The sequence below is a fragment of the Rhinolophus sinicus genome, linkage group LG11 (genome assembly GCF_036562045.2).
Source record: "Rhinolophus sinicus isolate RSC01 linkage group LG11, ASM3656204v1, whole genome shotgun sequence".
NCBI lineage: Eukaryota > Metazoa > Chordata > Mammalia > Chiroptera > Rhinolophidae > Rhinolophus > Rhinolophus sinicus.
The window spans coordinates 65,173,540-65,190,140 of record NC_133760.1 but is presented as its reverse complement, the minus strand read 5'-3'; the positions used below and the strand labels follow the sequence as shown (position 1 = coordinate 65,190,140).

General features: G+C 45.0%; 1 protein-coding gene across 2 annotated transcripts in view; it reads left to right on the top strand.

The window, feature by feature from the left end:
• The window catches only part of LOC141567617 (uncharacterized), a 341,191-nt gene that overhangs the window by 124,339 nt on the left and 200,251 nt on the right, over nucleotides 1-16,601 (top strand). The window contains exon 1 of one of the 2 annotated variants that reach the window (XR_012490420.1): nucleotides 10,880-11,177. The exons of the other annotated variant lie outside the window; for it this stretch is intronic. The gene's annotated coding sequence lies outside the window, so the exon portion shown is untranslated. Of the gene's footprint in view, nucleotides 1-10,879; nucleotides 11,178-16,601 lie in introns of those variants that run through there. 2 annotated transcript variants of the gene reach the window in all.

The window sequence follows — 16,601 nt, the reverse complement described above, 5'->3', positions numbered from 1 at the left end:
CTCTTCTGAATGGGTGTTGGATTTTGTCAAATGTGTTTTCTGCATCTATCAATATGGGCATGTAATTTTTCTTTTTTAGCCTGTTGGTATTTGCATGAGATGATTATATTCATTGATTTTTAAATGTTGAAGCACCCTGTGTATCTGGAATAAATCCCACTTGATCATGGTATATAATTCTTTTTATACATTGTTGGATTTGATTTTCTAATATTTTGTTGAGTATTTTTGTATCTGTGTTCATGAGTAATATTTGTCTGTTGTTTTCCTTGCTTGTAAGGTTTTTAATTGGGTTTGGTATAGGGTTGTGCTGACCTCATAGAATGAGTTAGGAAATATTTTTCCTCTGCTTTTATTTCTGGAAGAGATTATAGAGAATTTCTTCCTTAAATGTTGGGTAGAATTCACCAGTGAAACCATCTGGACCTGGTTCTTATTCAATTTCTTTGATATAAATATAGGTCTATTTATATTATCTATTATATATTATCTATATTATCTTGTATGAGTTTTGATAATTTATATCTTTGAAGGAACTGGTCCATTTCATATAAGTGAACAAATTTGTGGGTATAGAGCTCATAATATTCCTTTATTATGCTTTTAATGTTCATGGGATCAATAGAGATAACCTCTCTTTCATTTCTGATATTAGTAATTTGTATCTTCTTTCTCTTTTTCTTGGTTAGTCTGAATAGAGGCTTATCAATTTTATTGATCTTTTGAAAGAACCGGCTTTTGGTTTTGTTGACTTTCTTGATTTCCTGTTTTCAATTTCATTGATTTCTGCTGTAATTTTATCATTTCTTTTATTCCACTTCTTTAGATTTATGTTATCTCTTTTCTTTAATTTCCTAAGGTGGGTGTTTGGTGATTGATTTTAGGTGTTTCTTTTTGCTAATACATTCACTGTTACAGATTTCCTTCTAAACCCTGCTTTTGCTGCATCCCACAAAATTTGATACCGTGTTTCCCTGAAAATAAAACCTAGTTGGATAATCAGCTCTAATACGTCTTTTGGAGCAAAAATTAATGTAAGACCCGGTCTTATTTTACTTATATAATTTTTGCTCCAAAGATGCATTAGAGCTGATTGTCCGGCTAGGTGTTGTTTTCGGGGAAACACGGTGTTAGTGTATTTTTATTCTGTTAGTGTATTTAAAAAATATTTTAAAATTTTTCTTGGGAAAATGTGGCCAACCTGAAGCACAAGAAGTGTGATCAAGATAGAAACCATTACTGTGTTAAGGCACCAAGGGTTTTTTTTTTTTTAACTGTAGAAAAACTAGCCTATCTTGTAGGTAAATTGAGACAAAGGATTTTGTAAGTGTAGCCGTCCTAGTTCTTAGTTTTGGCTACAGAAATCAAATCTGGTTAATTTAAGCAGAAAAAGAATTTATCAAAAGGAACGCTGGGTAATTCAAAATAACTTCCGGAGGCTTGGAGTACCTGGATTACACACTGTACACCTGGGAACAATGTTCAAAATTGTGTAAAAAACAAAGGCGGCAAAGACAACACTTGCTGCTGTGGGACACTGAGAATTGCAGCTGCTACCCACGAACAGAATGGATTCTCTCAGCTCTGGCCTCTTCACGGTCCTTGCTTCCAATATAAAGTCTGGGAGGGTTCGTGTAGGGTAGCTCAACAGAAGGACAGCATCTGCTATACTAAGTAGAAAGGAACGTAGCTGGGGGAACACCAGACTCACTACAGGACGACTTGAGGGAGCGTCCAGCCTCTCAGGGAGTGAGCCTGAGCAGGTTCCTTCCCCTTCATGCACCTGGACGGTGGTGTGAGGACGAAAAGAGATCAGTGCTTTCAGAGCCGTGAAACTCGTACAAATGTAGGGCCTGTGGTTGCATGCCCAGATCTGGTAAGCACGGAGCCTGGTGATGGAACCGGCATTAAGGCACAGATGAGTCAGTCAATATTTGGAGCAAATAAAGCATCTCCATTTGTCTAGGTTAAAGGCTTTGGCTTCTCTGTTTCCCCCACTGGATGGAGGCCAGAGATTTTTGTCTGCTGTGTTCAGTGATGTAGCCCCAGAAACTAGACCAAGGCCTAGAAGAAGATGGAGCCCTCAATAAATATTTGAATGAACAAGTGAGTGATTGAATATCTCTATTCTGTCACCTGAGGTCAGAATTTTCCTAGATGAAACCCTTACTTCTGTGTTCATCCGAGGAGTTTCTTTCTGATTTAGTTCCACCTTTCCTCAGCTTTAGTGAAAGGGCTTCAGAAAAGCATCTACCTGCCCAAGCAACCAGCTTCTGTTATTGTTTCTCCAGGTCTTATAATGGCTATGCTGGCTGCTTCGGAAGGAAGCTGGCCCCAGTCTCTACCATACCCCTTTGGGCCCACCACCCAGTTATTGCTTTGCCTTTGTTAGCCATACTTTTCTCTTTCTAGCCTTGGTTCTGATTCTCTCCATTGGCCCATTGGGCCATAGCAGAACTTGTCTAACTGTAGCAGTCTCCACCAATTAATAACAGTCATCAACTCATCAAAGACCTGTCATTTGACTTAGCCCAGAGTCATACGCAAAAGTGATGGAGAACATAAGATAAAGATGGTTAGAAGCCATGTGAGCGTGCTTCTTTGGGGGAGCCTTTGCAGTCTCTGTTTCTTCTGTCTGTATAGCATCTCCCCTTGATCTTTCCATGGCTGGCTCTTCCTCACTGGTGGCCTCAGTATAAAAATCACCACCCACATGGGTCTTCCCTGACTGTTCAGTCTAAAGGGGCAGCCCAGTAGCTGTCTGTTATAAGACTACATTTTCATATCTGTGGCTTACTTACCACTATTTCACATACATATTTATTAATGAGCAACACCTGCCACACATCAGGAGTGCAGTAACATTTGTTGGATGAGTGAATCCAGTTCAACTCTCTCTGGAAACTGAAGCCCAGAAAAGTAAAGTGACCTTACAAAGGTCACATAGCTCATTAATGGAAGGGCGGGAACTAGAACCCATGACTCTTGGTTCTGGTCCAGTTCTTTTCCTGCCATTCCTTCATAGCAATAAAGGTAAAGAGAAGAAGCTTTTCTCAAGTCCTCACTGTGTGTCAAACTCTGTGCTAGTTGTTCCCAACGTCTCAGTCAATTCATCCTTATGACAACCCTGCAAGGTTCATAGAATTCACAGTTTCATAAAGAAGGGATCAGAGTAATTTGCCTGGTATCACATTGCTTAGAGTGAGAGCTGGGATCTGGACCCAGCTTGGTCCGATTCCCGAGTTATTTTTTCATACCTCCTATGCTGCATGGCTCCCTTCTGGTGATGTTTGTGTTTTATTAGTATTTCTGTACATTAAACCCAAGCAGGGACTAATAGGGAGTTTTCAGGCACTATGGCAAGCTGACAGCTTTCCCTTTGCCCTTCAAACTGCACTGTAGAGATGACATCTGTCTCTTTTTCTCACAAGTGAGCTCATCTACTCGAGAGTCCTGGAATGCAACTGTTTCATGGCGTAAGCAGCCCCCAAAGGTGTGCAGTATGAACGGCAGCTCTGCCTGGCTCGACTCCATTTTCTTCTTGGGAGGACGAAGGGAGTTGGAACGTATGGTTTGAAGCCAAAATGGCTGACACATAAAAGATTCCACCAATAATTTGCACATTCCCAAATGTAAAAATTGTGGGCCAAGTGCTAGCAGAGACCACAAGTCCCTGTGCCTGTGAGTCGCTTGGATACTTTGTCCTTCTGGCTCCACCATTCCTGGTCATCTTGAACCCCTGCTGCACTTGGCTGACTCCTGACCTTGGGCAAACCAAACTATCCCCTTTCTCTCGCTCTTTCTTCACACAGCAGAATATTCCTGGAGAAACCATAGAGTTCTCCTGACTGGCCTCTGCACAGCCCAGGTTCTCTTGCCTCAGCCAGACCCTTGATGAAGCTCAGCGATCCGTTTGCTCTGTTCCGGTCACCTGTCCCTTCCTGCCCTCACCACTGTCATAAAGCCCTCCACGATGCATTCCACAGGCCAGTCCAAAGGCACACTCCTAGTTTGACAGCAGAGGGGGAGCTGCAGGTGTGGGGGAAAGGTGTTTTTAGCACCTGTACCAGCTTCTCAGGTAGTGACCGTCCAGGTGGTACTAGCAGATCCCTGGGCTTCTATCATAAAAATCTAAAACTCGCCTGATGGGCTCAAACTCTTGTCCTTATGCATCCGATGAAGAATTTGAGGGTTGTTGTATTCTAGAAGATGGTCTCTCCTCCTTCCCTCCCTTATCTCATCTTCTTTCTTTCTTTCAATGAGAATCAAGTACCAACTGTGTGCCAAGCACTTGTTCTAGGCTCTATAGAAGGAAGGCTGAAATCTTTGATATCCTAGAACTTCCGTGTAGGTAACAGTTGACTTCCGCGTCAGACTTCTTGGGGTGGAGGACCTCCCGAGCCCCCTACATCTGTGATACACATCCGTTGGCCTCTCCTCCATGAATATATCTACATACTGATTAAACTTAGTTATATCCTGGGGCTGAAACAACCTCTTGGGGCTCAAGTCTAGTTCAGTAGAATTCTGTTTTTGAGACAGGGAAGAATAAAGGCCGAGGCAGTAACGATGCAAGCAGAAGATACACCTGTTCAAGACAGAGCCCCTCAAAGCAGCTCTCGTGGCAAACCAAACATTAAAAGTGATTTTGGTGGAGCTGGTCTCCCTGAACTCAAAAGCGCAGATGTTGGGAGATGAGAGTGAAGAATTATCTTGGAGATACGGTAACGAGCTGATACAGCGTGCACGACAACTTAGGGACTGAGAATTCATAAATGTATTCATGTTTTCTTCCCAGTAAGATTGATTAAATACCCAAGTACAAAGTTAGAGTAAAAGAGAGATTGAAAGAGTAAGAGAGGAAAAGGGGGAGTGAGCTACAGAAGTTCTGGGAAAACATATCAACTCCGGACAAAGAATACTTCATCAAACACATAAACAGCCACTGCCTGGTACGTTCGAATGTGGAAGTGCCATAAATTAACCTGCCAAGCAACTTTGCAAAAGGTCATATTTAACATTAATCAGACTCTAGAAAGCAGTATGTATTTTCCTGGCCAGAAGAAAGAAAAAAGGACTGCTTTCTTTGCATTGCATTTTCAAAATCACTTCCAAATTATTCAGCCGGAGAGGAAAAAACCCATTTCCAGCTGATTTAGGGACAGAGTATAGATTACCTTGTCACCTAGGCGTCCCTTGAATGTGGGTGTTGTGGCATATAAATGGCGACATTGTCAGGATGTGACTGTTTGTTCACTTTCATGTTAAGTCCTTTTCACCTGCTTTCAAGAGCAAGGTGGTCTTATTTGCAAAAGTGCCCACCCTTAGGTGAAAGGGTGCTTTGAAAGCCACACAAAGAGCAGCTCAGAAGGAGGCATGTAGTCGATAGGGAGCTGGAGATGGAAGGAAATGAACAGTGACCCCAGTGGTGGCTGGTTTGGAGAGCAAGCCTTTCCTTTAGGCCAGGGAGACCTTGACCCAGGGCTAAGATTTGAATCATTTAGTTTTGAGTCCTTGAACAGGACCATATGAGAGACTAGACTCACCTTTGTGGAAATTTGTTTTGTCATCTACTGAGTGAGTATGAAAAGACTTGTCTGTAGAACAGATAGAGGAAGGGTTTCCTCATCTGACTGGGAAACGTATAGATCATTCACTTTCTGTCGTCTCCCAGAATGCCCATTTTCTTGATCTGACTTTCTATGGATGCGTCTGTCTTGATGGCTGGTACCTCAGACTCTTACCTGTTCCTATCCTGGCTACTGCCTTTCCTAATTGGCAGTTCTGATTCGCCCCCAGGCAGAGCTACATCAATATGTACATTGATTCACCACATATTTATGATGCATGTGCTATGTGTGTCAGGCTCTGTTCTCGATGCTGAGGGCGCAGCTGGGAACAAAACAGACCCACATCCCCACCCTCACAATACATCAAGAAACAAAAGAAACGAACAGTGTGGTAATAGGACAAATGTCATAAATAAAATGCACGGGAAGTTGGAAGGTGAGGAGTGCTATGGGAAGGCAGCGGAAGGTGGCAGCCTTGGGAGGTCCACGGTGGTTGCAATTTTAAATAGAGTGATCAGTGCCAGCCTCATTGAGAAGGCGATATTTAAACAAAGACTTGTAAGAGGTGAGGGAGGAATTATTTGGATACTTGGGGTAAGAGCATCCCAGGCAGGGTAATAGCAAGTGCAAAGGCCCTGCGGTTGAAATGTACCTGACGTGTTGGAGGAATGGCAAGGTGGCTGCTGTGGTAGGAGTGGTATTGACTGAGGGGGGAAGAGTGAGGGGAAGTGAAGGAAAAGAGGTGCCCAGGGGTGATTGTCTAGGGCCTGGCAGGTCAGTGTGAAGGACTTTGGCTCTTACTGTGAAAGAAATGGGGCCCCTTTGCATGGTGTGGAGCAGAAGAGACACAATTGGACTTACACATTAATTATGAAGGTGTCACCTCCGTATTGCTCACATCTGCTTTAATTAGAGAGAGGAAAAGGAATTCAACCTCAAAATCTATAGGCACTGAGGGAATCTTGGGCAATGCAGCCCCTCCTTCATTCATTTCTTTCCTTATACAAAATGGTTGTCAGCTCTTAGGAGCAAGACGTAGACCAGCCACTGAAGGATGGTAAGACACCCATCCTACACCAGGCTGGGCTTCCGGGGCAGCTGCAGACATACCGTGTTTCCTTGGAAATAAGACCTAGCTGGACAATCAGCTCTAATGCGTCTTATATTATTTTACTATAATATAAGGCCCGGTCTTATATACTATAAGACCGGGTCTTATATTAATTTTTTCTCCAAAAGATGTATTAGAGCTGATTGTCTGGCTAGGTCTTATTTTCGGGGAAACACGGTAGGTGGGGAACATCTGGAGAATCTTTCGAAGGTCCCAGATGCAAAGCAGATGCCAGAGCTGACTTAATCCATTAACTCAAAGAGTGTGGCTGACGGCTAAGGCTGCTCATTATCCTGCAATGTCCACGCTCCCCTTTTTCTGAAAAAAAGAAAAAGAAAAAAACAAAAAACAAAAAACAAAAAAACCAAAAAAACCAAAAACAAGAAAAAAACAAAACAAAAAACACACAAAAAATCCCCACAAACAAACAAAACCCCAAAAACAGAAAAACCACACAAAACAAAAAAACCCCTGCCTTTATCAGGTGTTGTCCAACTTCCCTTGCAGCCAGGCTCCAGGCTTGTCCAATCACAAGCAAACGCCACAGAATGAAGCTTCCAGGAAACATGTTAAAAGAGGGCTGACTCCACTGGCACGAACGCCTCACCGTTCTTTCCCATTCCGTTTCTTCTGATGGCTGGCGCTACAGCAGCTACTTTGTGACCTTGAGCTAAGGTGAGAGCCAAGAGCTAAGGATGGCAGGGAAACAGGAGTCTGGGTCATGGAGCACCCCCCTTACCAGCTCTGTGCTTCTTACATTTGGTCTTACAGGGGAGACCATACTCCTAATGTCTTTGAGCCACTGTTATTAGTAGATGAATGACATTCTTAACTGACACAGAAAGTAACTTAGTTGTGAAGGCTCTTTTGATCACTGAAAAACGGAATTCGAGTCCTTTGTCTGAGATGAAATTCTCTGGATCATTATGGCCATATTACTTAATAATAGTGATAATCGTTATCATTAGTTATATAATTACTGTGCTAAATGCTTTATTTACTTCATTACCCTATGTGACCCTCACGAGCCATTGTATAAGGTAGGTTTTATTACATGCATTTTAAAGATGAGAAGAGAGAGACTCATGGAGATTAAGTCTAAGGTTATATTATAGAACAAGCAAGTTGTAGAGCTGGGGTTACAACCAAAGCTGCTGTTATTAACTGCTATGTTGATTATTTTCTCTGAACCTCTTTTTTCTCATCTGTACAATGGGTGGTAGGACTGAATGGTCTTTGAACTCCCTTTTCAGCCCTGGATCTCTCTGGAACATAGCTCGTCCTTTTTGTTCAGTGTTGCCTGTCGGAGCTTGACCCTGGACCTCTCCCCATTGCCCACATACCCAAGTGGTGCTTCTGTCAAAGATGCCATAATCCACGCTTTTGCCTGCCTCCTCCATCTTGAGGAGAGCATCTCCTTAGACAGTCTGAGAAAGCAGCCCCAGCCAGGGAGCGCCGCGGGGGGGCCGCCTGCCCCAGTCTGCTCTCGCCGGCTGGAGAACCTTCTGTCAGCCACTGAGCTGGCTCACTAGGGGTGGCCTCATCTCCGCACAGCCAGACAGTCTGTCTGTTCTGATGATCGAGGAGGGACTCGGTGCGAGCAGCTGCTGGGAGCCCTCCCAGGTGATGAAACTTCCCCAGGGCATCTCCGGAGAGGTGGGCTGCTGGCGAAACCGGAAGAACAAGCACTGCGCTGTGTAAATACATTTGCAGGATGGAGCTGTTCCTCGGCCCTCTGGGGCCCATTTCCTGAGCTGTGTGGCAGGAACTGTCTTCCTCGGCACGATTGACAGGGCCAGTGGGGGAAGCTAAGCAGACCTTGATTTCTTTCCTTGCGTTGGCACATTTACCTAATGAGCAGAAGGAACAGGCCTGGAGACGCACAGAAACGGAACCACAGGTGGCCTCATGGAAGAAAACTGCTGCTCTTCTTCTTGCAGTGTGCAAAAATTCCACCCTCTTCCTCCACATTCCAGTTCTCCTGGGTCCAGCTCCGGTAGGAGCTTTATGTTCCTTCATGGAGCAGACAGGAAACTCCCTTTGGGACTTGCTGGGTGGGGGTGACGTCACTTGGCTGCTGCAGTTAAGAAGACCTCCCTCTTTTGCTCACCTGGGAGGTGATGTGGGGTGTGTGAAGTTGATGGGTGTGAGATAGTGACACTAATGGCACACACATGGTGGCAACTCCACTCTGTTTGCCCCCTTGATTTAGATCGTGGGATTCTGGGGTTCTTTGTGGTGCTGCCCAGCTGCCAAGGGGCTCTTGGCAGGTCACACGGAGAATGTGGTCCCTTTCGCCATGGGCATCAAGGGCACTCAAGCAGGGCAGAATATTGAAATATTTCAGTCAGGGAGGTGCAGAAACATCTCTCTGGCTCAGCCTAGAGAAGGCAAAGGACTCAGGACTCACTCTCAATCGTCTAAGGCCTCTGAGTGTTCCTCCCGCCTCCTCCTGGGCAAGGATGGCGCTTCGTTCTCATTACTCTGCCCCGTGAGTGGTCCTGAGTCCTTCCTCGTGGACGGGGCTTGATTTCCAGTTCTTCGGCATTTCTCCTTCCAGGGTGGGCTCTGGGTGAGGGCTTACTGAGTGCGGGGGGACTGTAGCTCTTGGCACGTCTACGTGAGCAGCTGGGAGGTAACCGCTGCTTGGAGGGAAGGGCCATGGCCGTGTTGTTGAGCTGCTTCTTCTGAGACGAGCAGCCCGTCATCCTTTTGTTTGGCTTCCTGGGGAAGACATATTGGATTCCTGCCCTCGAAGAGAAGCTGCAGAGCCTCCAGCCTTTGAGTCACCCCTAGAGGGACTGCAGCAATCCCTGGAGAGGAGTTTGGAGGTGCGCTCTCCCCTGCCCGCCTCCCTGGAGACGATGTGCCTGACCCACTGGGCTGTTTCCACCTTCAGTTTCTATTCCTCACCAGTTTGGTCTCTAGGGGAAAGAAGCCAGCCAGCGAGGTGCGACCTCTGGGGTTGCTATTGCTTCGATTGTGGCATCTTCATTCGCGGCTTTTCCAGCCTTTGGCCTTTTGATCGCCCAGCTTCCCATTTGTCTCTCAGCCCCAAGGACAGCTGGTGGGCAAAGCTGCAGGGTCAGCAGCCTCTCTGGGGGTTTGTTTCTATTAGCGGGTGTAGGAGGCACTTGGAAAAGGATGAGTTTTTCTCCAAACTGTAAGCCCCGCTTGGATTTCTTCGCGCTCAGAGGTTCGAATCGCTGAGGGATTATACATGGGGACTTGTAAGTGTCTGTGGGGGCCTCTCTGAGGAGCTGGAGGCTGTCCAGGGAGCAAATCAACACGCGCCCCGGATGGAGGGGACACGTTTCTAATGTGGACGACCAACAAGGCAGCGAGTCTTTCTACCCACTTCCCCCACGCAGGCCATGGAGCGACTCACAAGCCTCCTCTCTAGAAACAGGCTGGATCTGAGATCTTGCCCCAGGCAGGCTTCAGAGCTAACGCTCAGAGATGAGACAAAGCACCAGAATTGGATTCTCACCCCTGTGTTCCATTAAACAACAGAGCGAGAAGGGATCTTAATCGTCATCTGTTTTCAACATCCTCATTTTACAGAAAGGAAACTGAGTCCCAGTGGGATTAATAATAACAGTAGCAAATGCCTTTATATCGCTTCCTACGTGCCGCCCATTACTGTTCTAAGCACTTCTTCATTTCTTCCTCACAAAAACCCCGTGAGGCAGGTCATGGTTTTGTCTCCATTTTGCACGTGAGGAAACAGAGGCAACTGAGGCTAAGTAACTTGCCCAAGCGGGCATACAGTGGGGCTGGAATTCAAAGGCTGCTAAGTAGAGCTCCAAGGTCCAACCTCTCAACCACTCGGCTACGTCACCTTGGTAGTGGGTCAGAATCAGCACCCACAATGCAAGCTTTCCAAGCCTCCATCCATGTGCTCTTCTTCTAGACCTGCTCCATCCCACATGGTAGCCACGAGCCACATCTTGGCTACTGAGCACTTGAAACATGGCTCGTCCAAGTGGAGATGTGTCGTAAGTGTAAAAGCCACACTGGGTTTCAAAGACACAACAAGAGCATGTGAGATAGCTCATGAATATTTATTTTTCACATGGATTACATGTTGAAATGATAGGGGGCGTATTGGTTTCAATGAAATGCACGATTATAATGAATGTCACCTGTTTCTTTTTACTTATTTCATGTAAGGGCCCGATATTTCAAGATGACCTGTGTGGCTTGCTTCTGTGGCTCACGGTATGTGTACCATTATATAGGGGACCTGCATTTGTGGACAGCCCTACCCTTGATGACCAGCTGGAGAGCGAAACCTGAGCGCTCCCGTGCTGTTGTGTCTGCATCTCAGCCCCAGCCCCGGTGACTCAGTGCCTTCCAAAGAGGGCATCGCACCCGGGCTTGGCTTTGTCGGCATCTGTGACTCACACCCGTTACTGTGATGGCCAGACAGCTTCCCGGCACGGTCGTTGGGGTGACGTCATCAGGAGAAGGGCTCACCAGTGAAGTCTGTGCAGGTCAGTGAGGCTTAATGGGAAGGGTACGACCCCCCAGGGGCCACGCTTAAACCCTGGCTTCGTCACATATTAGCTCTGCTATTTCAACTCTGAGCTTCACTTCCCTTCTCTGGAGAAAGGAAATAATAATACCTGCACCTCCGAGTCGGGAGGATAAATGAGACGCTGCCTGGAAAGCACATAAAGCAGAGTAGGAGGTCCCATTCGAGGCAGGGTTCTCCCTCTTCCAGCCTCATTTGCAGAGGATGCCTTTACCACTTGCAATATCACATTCTAGCGACCGAACTCTAAGTTAGAGAAAATGCCGGGGAACATAGTCCCTGCTGCTTTCCCACGTTCCGATTTCCTTGGTAACTGGGGACAAGTCTGTGCCTCAGTTTCTCTCTGAGTGAAGAACCCGAGGGCCCCAGAAAACAGACCCTGCACATACTATCCAGTGATGGTTGGGACTCTGGTGCTATGACTGTTCCGTGTAGGTGGGAGCCCAGGGCGCTGGGGCAGCTTCTGGGTGATTGTCTTCGCGTCCTTCCCTTGCTCCCAGAACTCAGTTGGCTCTGCCACTAGCTCAGGCCTGGGTTAGACACAAGGTGTGAATCTGGGACCAGGAAGGCTTGAACTATCCTGGTGCTCAGAGTGGCCTGAGGCAGGGCCATGTCCAATGGATCTCTCCAGGGAGAATGGAGTGGATGAGCACTTACCTTGGGCTGTCACTTGGAATATTTGGGGGCAGCAGTGGAGTGCCAGGTTGGCTCTAGTTTCTTAAAGTTCTCTAGGCCATGGCTCAAGGACCTGCATTGAGTTGGGGGAGTGAACTCATGTCAGTAAAACATGGTTGACGTGCACAGCTATTCAAATCATCAAAAATATATTCAAATCCTGAGCCTACACTTGTTAGTTATCTGACCAGGGACAAGACATCCAATCTCTTTGAGCCTGTTTCTTACCTTTACAAGGAAAGAACACCAGCTCATCTGGTCGTTGTAAGATAAATGACAAAGTGTATTGAAATGCACATTGAAAATGTATACTTGTGGGCGTTCGTTAAATGTCAGTTATTAACATGGAGGCTTATCTTTTTGTTCTGGTGTAATGATGGCAGGGAGATTTTCCCCTCTTTTTTGGGTCAAGAATACTGTATCTGCCCATATTCTATGGGCAGCCCATGGGAGCAGCCCATGGAAGGAAAAGTGATACACCAAACTCTTGCTCACCTCTTCCCTTCCCCAGTTCATACCCCACCCTGGACACTGACCATCCGATGGTCTGAATCACGAACATGAGTCTGCGAAACAGAATCATTTTCTTTTCAGAAATCTGTAGGTAAAACCCACAAGTATAAGGACCATTTGGGACTAATTTCAGTCCCTACATGGTTTTACGCAAATAAATGACTCGCAATATGCCCTTGGCCAATCCGCGCATCCTCCTGGGGCATCTGCTTCCGCTTTAATAAAACAGGATGAGTAATCCTTGCCTCTCCTTCATTTTACAAGCATGTAACAAGGATGAATCCAGTGATGGCTGCAGAATCTTTTGAGGTCCTTGGAGAAATAGTTGCTATATAAATGCAAAGTACGATGTCCATTTCTATTACATTGTGTTTTGCAAATAAATATGTGGGCTTACATCACATGCATGTCAATGGCAGTCTGGCCAGCTATTTGTCACGTGCATTTTTTTTTTCAGTGAAATAATCATCTCCATACTTTATTCCTTGAAAGCACGGCCCCAAATTCATAACATATGAGATGATGATGATGATTTTTCTTTCCTGGAAGCTCATCTTTCTGCCTCATTTCAGCCTCTGGTGTTTCTGACAGATCAGTCATTGGAGATGTGTGCGTGGGGGTGGTGGTGGTGGGGGTTTCTCAGTACCTTTAAGGATCTGGGTCAGGATCAATTAGGGTTTTATGCTCACTGTCCTTCCCATCTTCCCCCTCTGACCCTCTTAATTGAGTTGTTCAGAAGAGAAGATGTGTCAGTCATTTGAACAATGGCCTGCGTATCCCCTCCTAAGCACTTTAACCAGGTTGCTCCCTGATTCAGGAGATAAAATAACAGATTTTTGTGGAACACACTTTGCTTCATATAACACTTTAGGGTCCATCAAATGTCATCAGTTATCTCAGTAAAAGCAACTCTTCGAGATCCCAATGATCAAGCCTAAAGAAGTGTGAGGTAGCGATTTCCTTGTCATGGTTCTGAAGCATTAGAGCTCACGCTTAGGCGAATTGTAACTCTCAGGACGGAATTTTCTTTTTCTTTTTTTTAAATAAAAATACACAAATTTGGCCAATGGGAGAAAAGTGAATATTGATCCTGAATTGAAGGGGAAACATTTTTTTATGTTTAAGAAGCCTCCTGGGTCTTGTATTCAAATGTAGACAGTTGGGTTCTCTGGGCTTGTGTCTTTTGGGATCAACCATATCTATTGCATACCTACCCTTCTCCAAAAAGCTTTGTGAGACTTAATTCATGTTCACAAAATCTTCAGGAGCTAAACTTTTGGAACGCCTGAGTCTTCTAACTTTACAGAAAGCATAAAGAAAATTGTAATTCAGTGTTCCCCTGAAAGCCCTGGACCCCAACGGTCCTGTCCCCCAATCCAGTGTCTATTGGCTTACTTTGGATAAACCTCAGGCTATTCCAAATGCAAAGTCTCCCTTAATAAGGCTTCTTCCCCCTCACCTCTTTTAAATGTAGGTTCTGCCAACTTTCCTTCCTGCTCATTTAAAGCAGTCTCTTTGAGTGAGCTCATCTGCTTCTATATATTTTACTACCATGTTTATTTTTGTAATTTACTTTTCTTTCCTTAGCGCCAGATCCATACTTCTAATTGCCTATTGTATATCTCCCTATGAATGTCTTAAAGGCGTCGTAGTCTCTAAATGTCTAAACTCAGACACACCATCTTTCCTTTTACATCAGCTCCACTTCCTACATTCATTGTCTTGGTTTGTGGCACCTAGTAGACAAACTACGCCAGAAACGTGGGCGTCACCTTCTGTTACTCTATTCCATTCAGTTATGAAATCACGTCCATTTCTGGCAAATCCTCTGTTTCACCCTCTCCACTGCTCTTGAGAGAGTTCAAACTCTTGGAACCTCTTACTTGGACTCTTGTAACAACATTACATCCACCACCCCTTTTCAAGTCTCCCAGCCACCTCCTCTCCTCCTCAGTGCATTCTATTTAAGATCTTTATAAGACCAACCTGATCATTTGGTCTTGTACTTTTAATAGTACCACAGTAGCTTTAGGATATAGTTCTCTTGGTGGTGTGGCCTTTGTTTCCTATCTCTCCGACTTGACCATGAGATCCCTGATGACAGAGACCTTGTGTGATGCCACCTGCATAATTCAGATTTCTGAATAGTGTGAGCGCTGAGCAAATCAAAGGATTTAGTACAAAATAACCGTGACAAAAAAGCCCCTGGGTGCTGTCCATGGTGCTGGTTCCCTGCTACTTTCACCCTCACGTTGGCCTCCATGCAGAAGCAGAACACTCTTTGATAAGCACGTGTACCATTTAGCTCTGCATAGCAAAAGTACTATATTATCTAGCCTCTGACCCCTTCGCCTCCCAAAGTCCCATGAAGTCTTCTTGTAAAAGAAGTCGTATGTTCTATTCTATGCAACAAAAGACACCGTCAACAGAACAAAAAGTCTACATAGGAAATGGGAGAAAATATTTAAGAATCATATAGGGGGGTTAATATCCAAAACATATAAAAAACTCCTACAACTCAAAACCAACAACAACAGCAATGAAAATAACAAATAATGGCAAAGGATTTGAATAGACATTTCTCTTAAAAAGACATACAAATGGCTAATAAGCACAGGAAAAGATGCTGCATATCACTAATCATTAGAGAAATGCAACTCTAAACCACAGTTAGATTCCACCTCATCCAGAGGAGCATGGCTACTATCAAAAAAATTAACAGAAAATAACAAGTGTTGATGAGACTGTGGAGAAATCGGAACCCTTGCACACTGTTGTTTGGGATGTAAAATGCTGCAGCCACTATAACAAAACAGTATGGAAGTTGTTCAAAAGTGTCCAGAAGTGGAATTGCTGGATCATATGGTAATTCTGTTTTTATTATTTTTTATACCCACATTCACAGCGGCATTATTCACAATAGGCAAAAGATAGAAGCGACCCAAGTGTCCATCAACAGATGAATGGCTAAACAAAATGTGGTACATACAGATAATCTATTATTCAGCCACAAAAAGGAAATTCTGACACATGGAGCAACACGCATCGACTTGGAGGACATTATGCTGAGTGAAATAAGCCAGTCATAAAAAGATAAATGCTGTGATTCCACTTATATGAAGTATCTAGAGAAGTCAAATTCACAGGAACAAAGTAGAATGGTGGTTGCCAGGGACAGGGATGGGGGGAACAGGGTGTTAATATTTAATGGATACAGAATTTCAGTTTGCAAGACGGGAAGATGTGTGGAGATGGATAAGTGGTGATGGTTGCACGACATCGTAAGTGTACTTAATGCCACTGAACTGTACACTTAACAATGGTTATGAGGGTGAATTTTTTGTTATGTGTATTTTACCACCACTTTTAAAGACATTCAAAAAGAAAACAGACATGGTGTGTTCTGGTGGAACAGTGATGGGTCAGAATTTAGGAGCCTTGTTTTCAAGCACAGGCTTTGCTTTCAACCAACTCTGCACCCCAGGATTTTCATCTACAAGTTGGAGGACGTGGGCCAGATGACCTCTCAGGCCCATGTTTCCTCCGAAGTTCTGGGATTTGGGATGTAGGTCCCTGGGCCCCGGAAGAGCCAGGCAGAGGGGTGGGAACTTACTGGGAAAGTGGCCCTGAGCACATGCTACTGGACGGATCATCCTGTCATAAAAGAGATAACCTCGATTTCCTTCTCTAGGACAATTCTCCACTCCCGTATCTGCTCTATAAACTGAGCCAGACAGTCAGCACATCATGCCACAGATAGCAGGACTCACTACGATGACGGCCCTGCTATCTCGTCCCCTCCACTTTGCCTCTCAGCCATTTATTCCCAGCTCTCCTCTTCCTGGGTCGTTGATCTTACTGTATCCTCTTTCTGATTCTAAAATTTGGATGGGCATGCAACGAACTTATAACAGTCAAAAAAGCTTTGAAAAAAAATAAAGTTGAAGGAATTACAGTGCCTGACATATTAAAAAACGTTATTGGTGAAAATGTAGACATACTTATTAGTGGGATAGAATAGAGTTCAGGGAGAATCTGTCACGTATATGATGTTGTATTCTCTCCTGCCCTGTGAAGCCGTGAAAATCGCAGCTCAGGTTCATCTGGTTAGGTGAATGTACTCAAGCACATTGAGGTGGGGGTGGAGGATGGGGGTGGGTCCGATGGTGTGACACTCACTCACTTAGCGGCCACC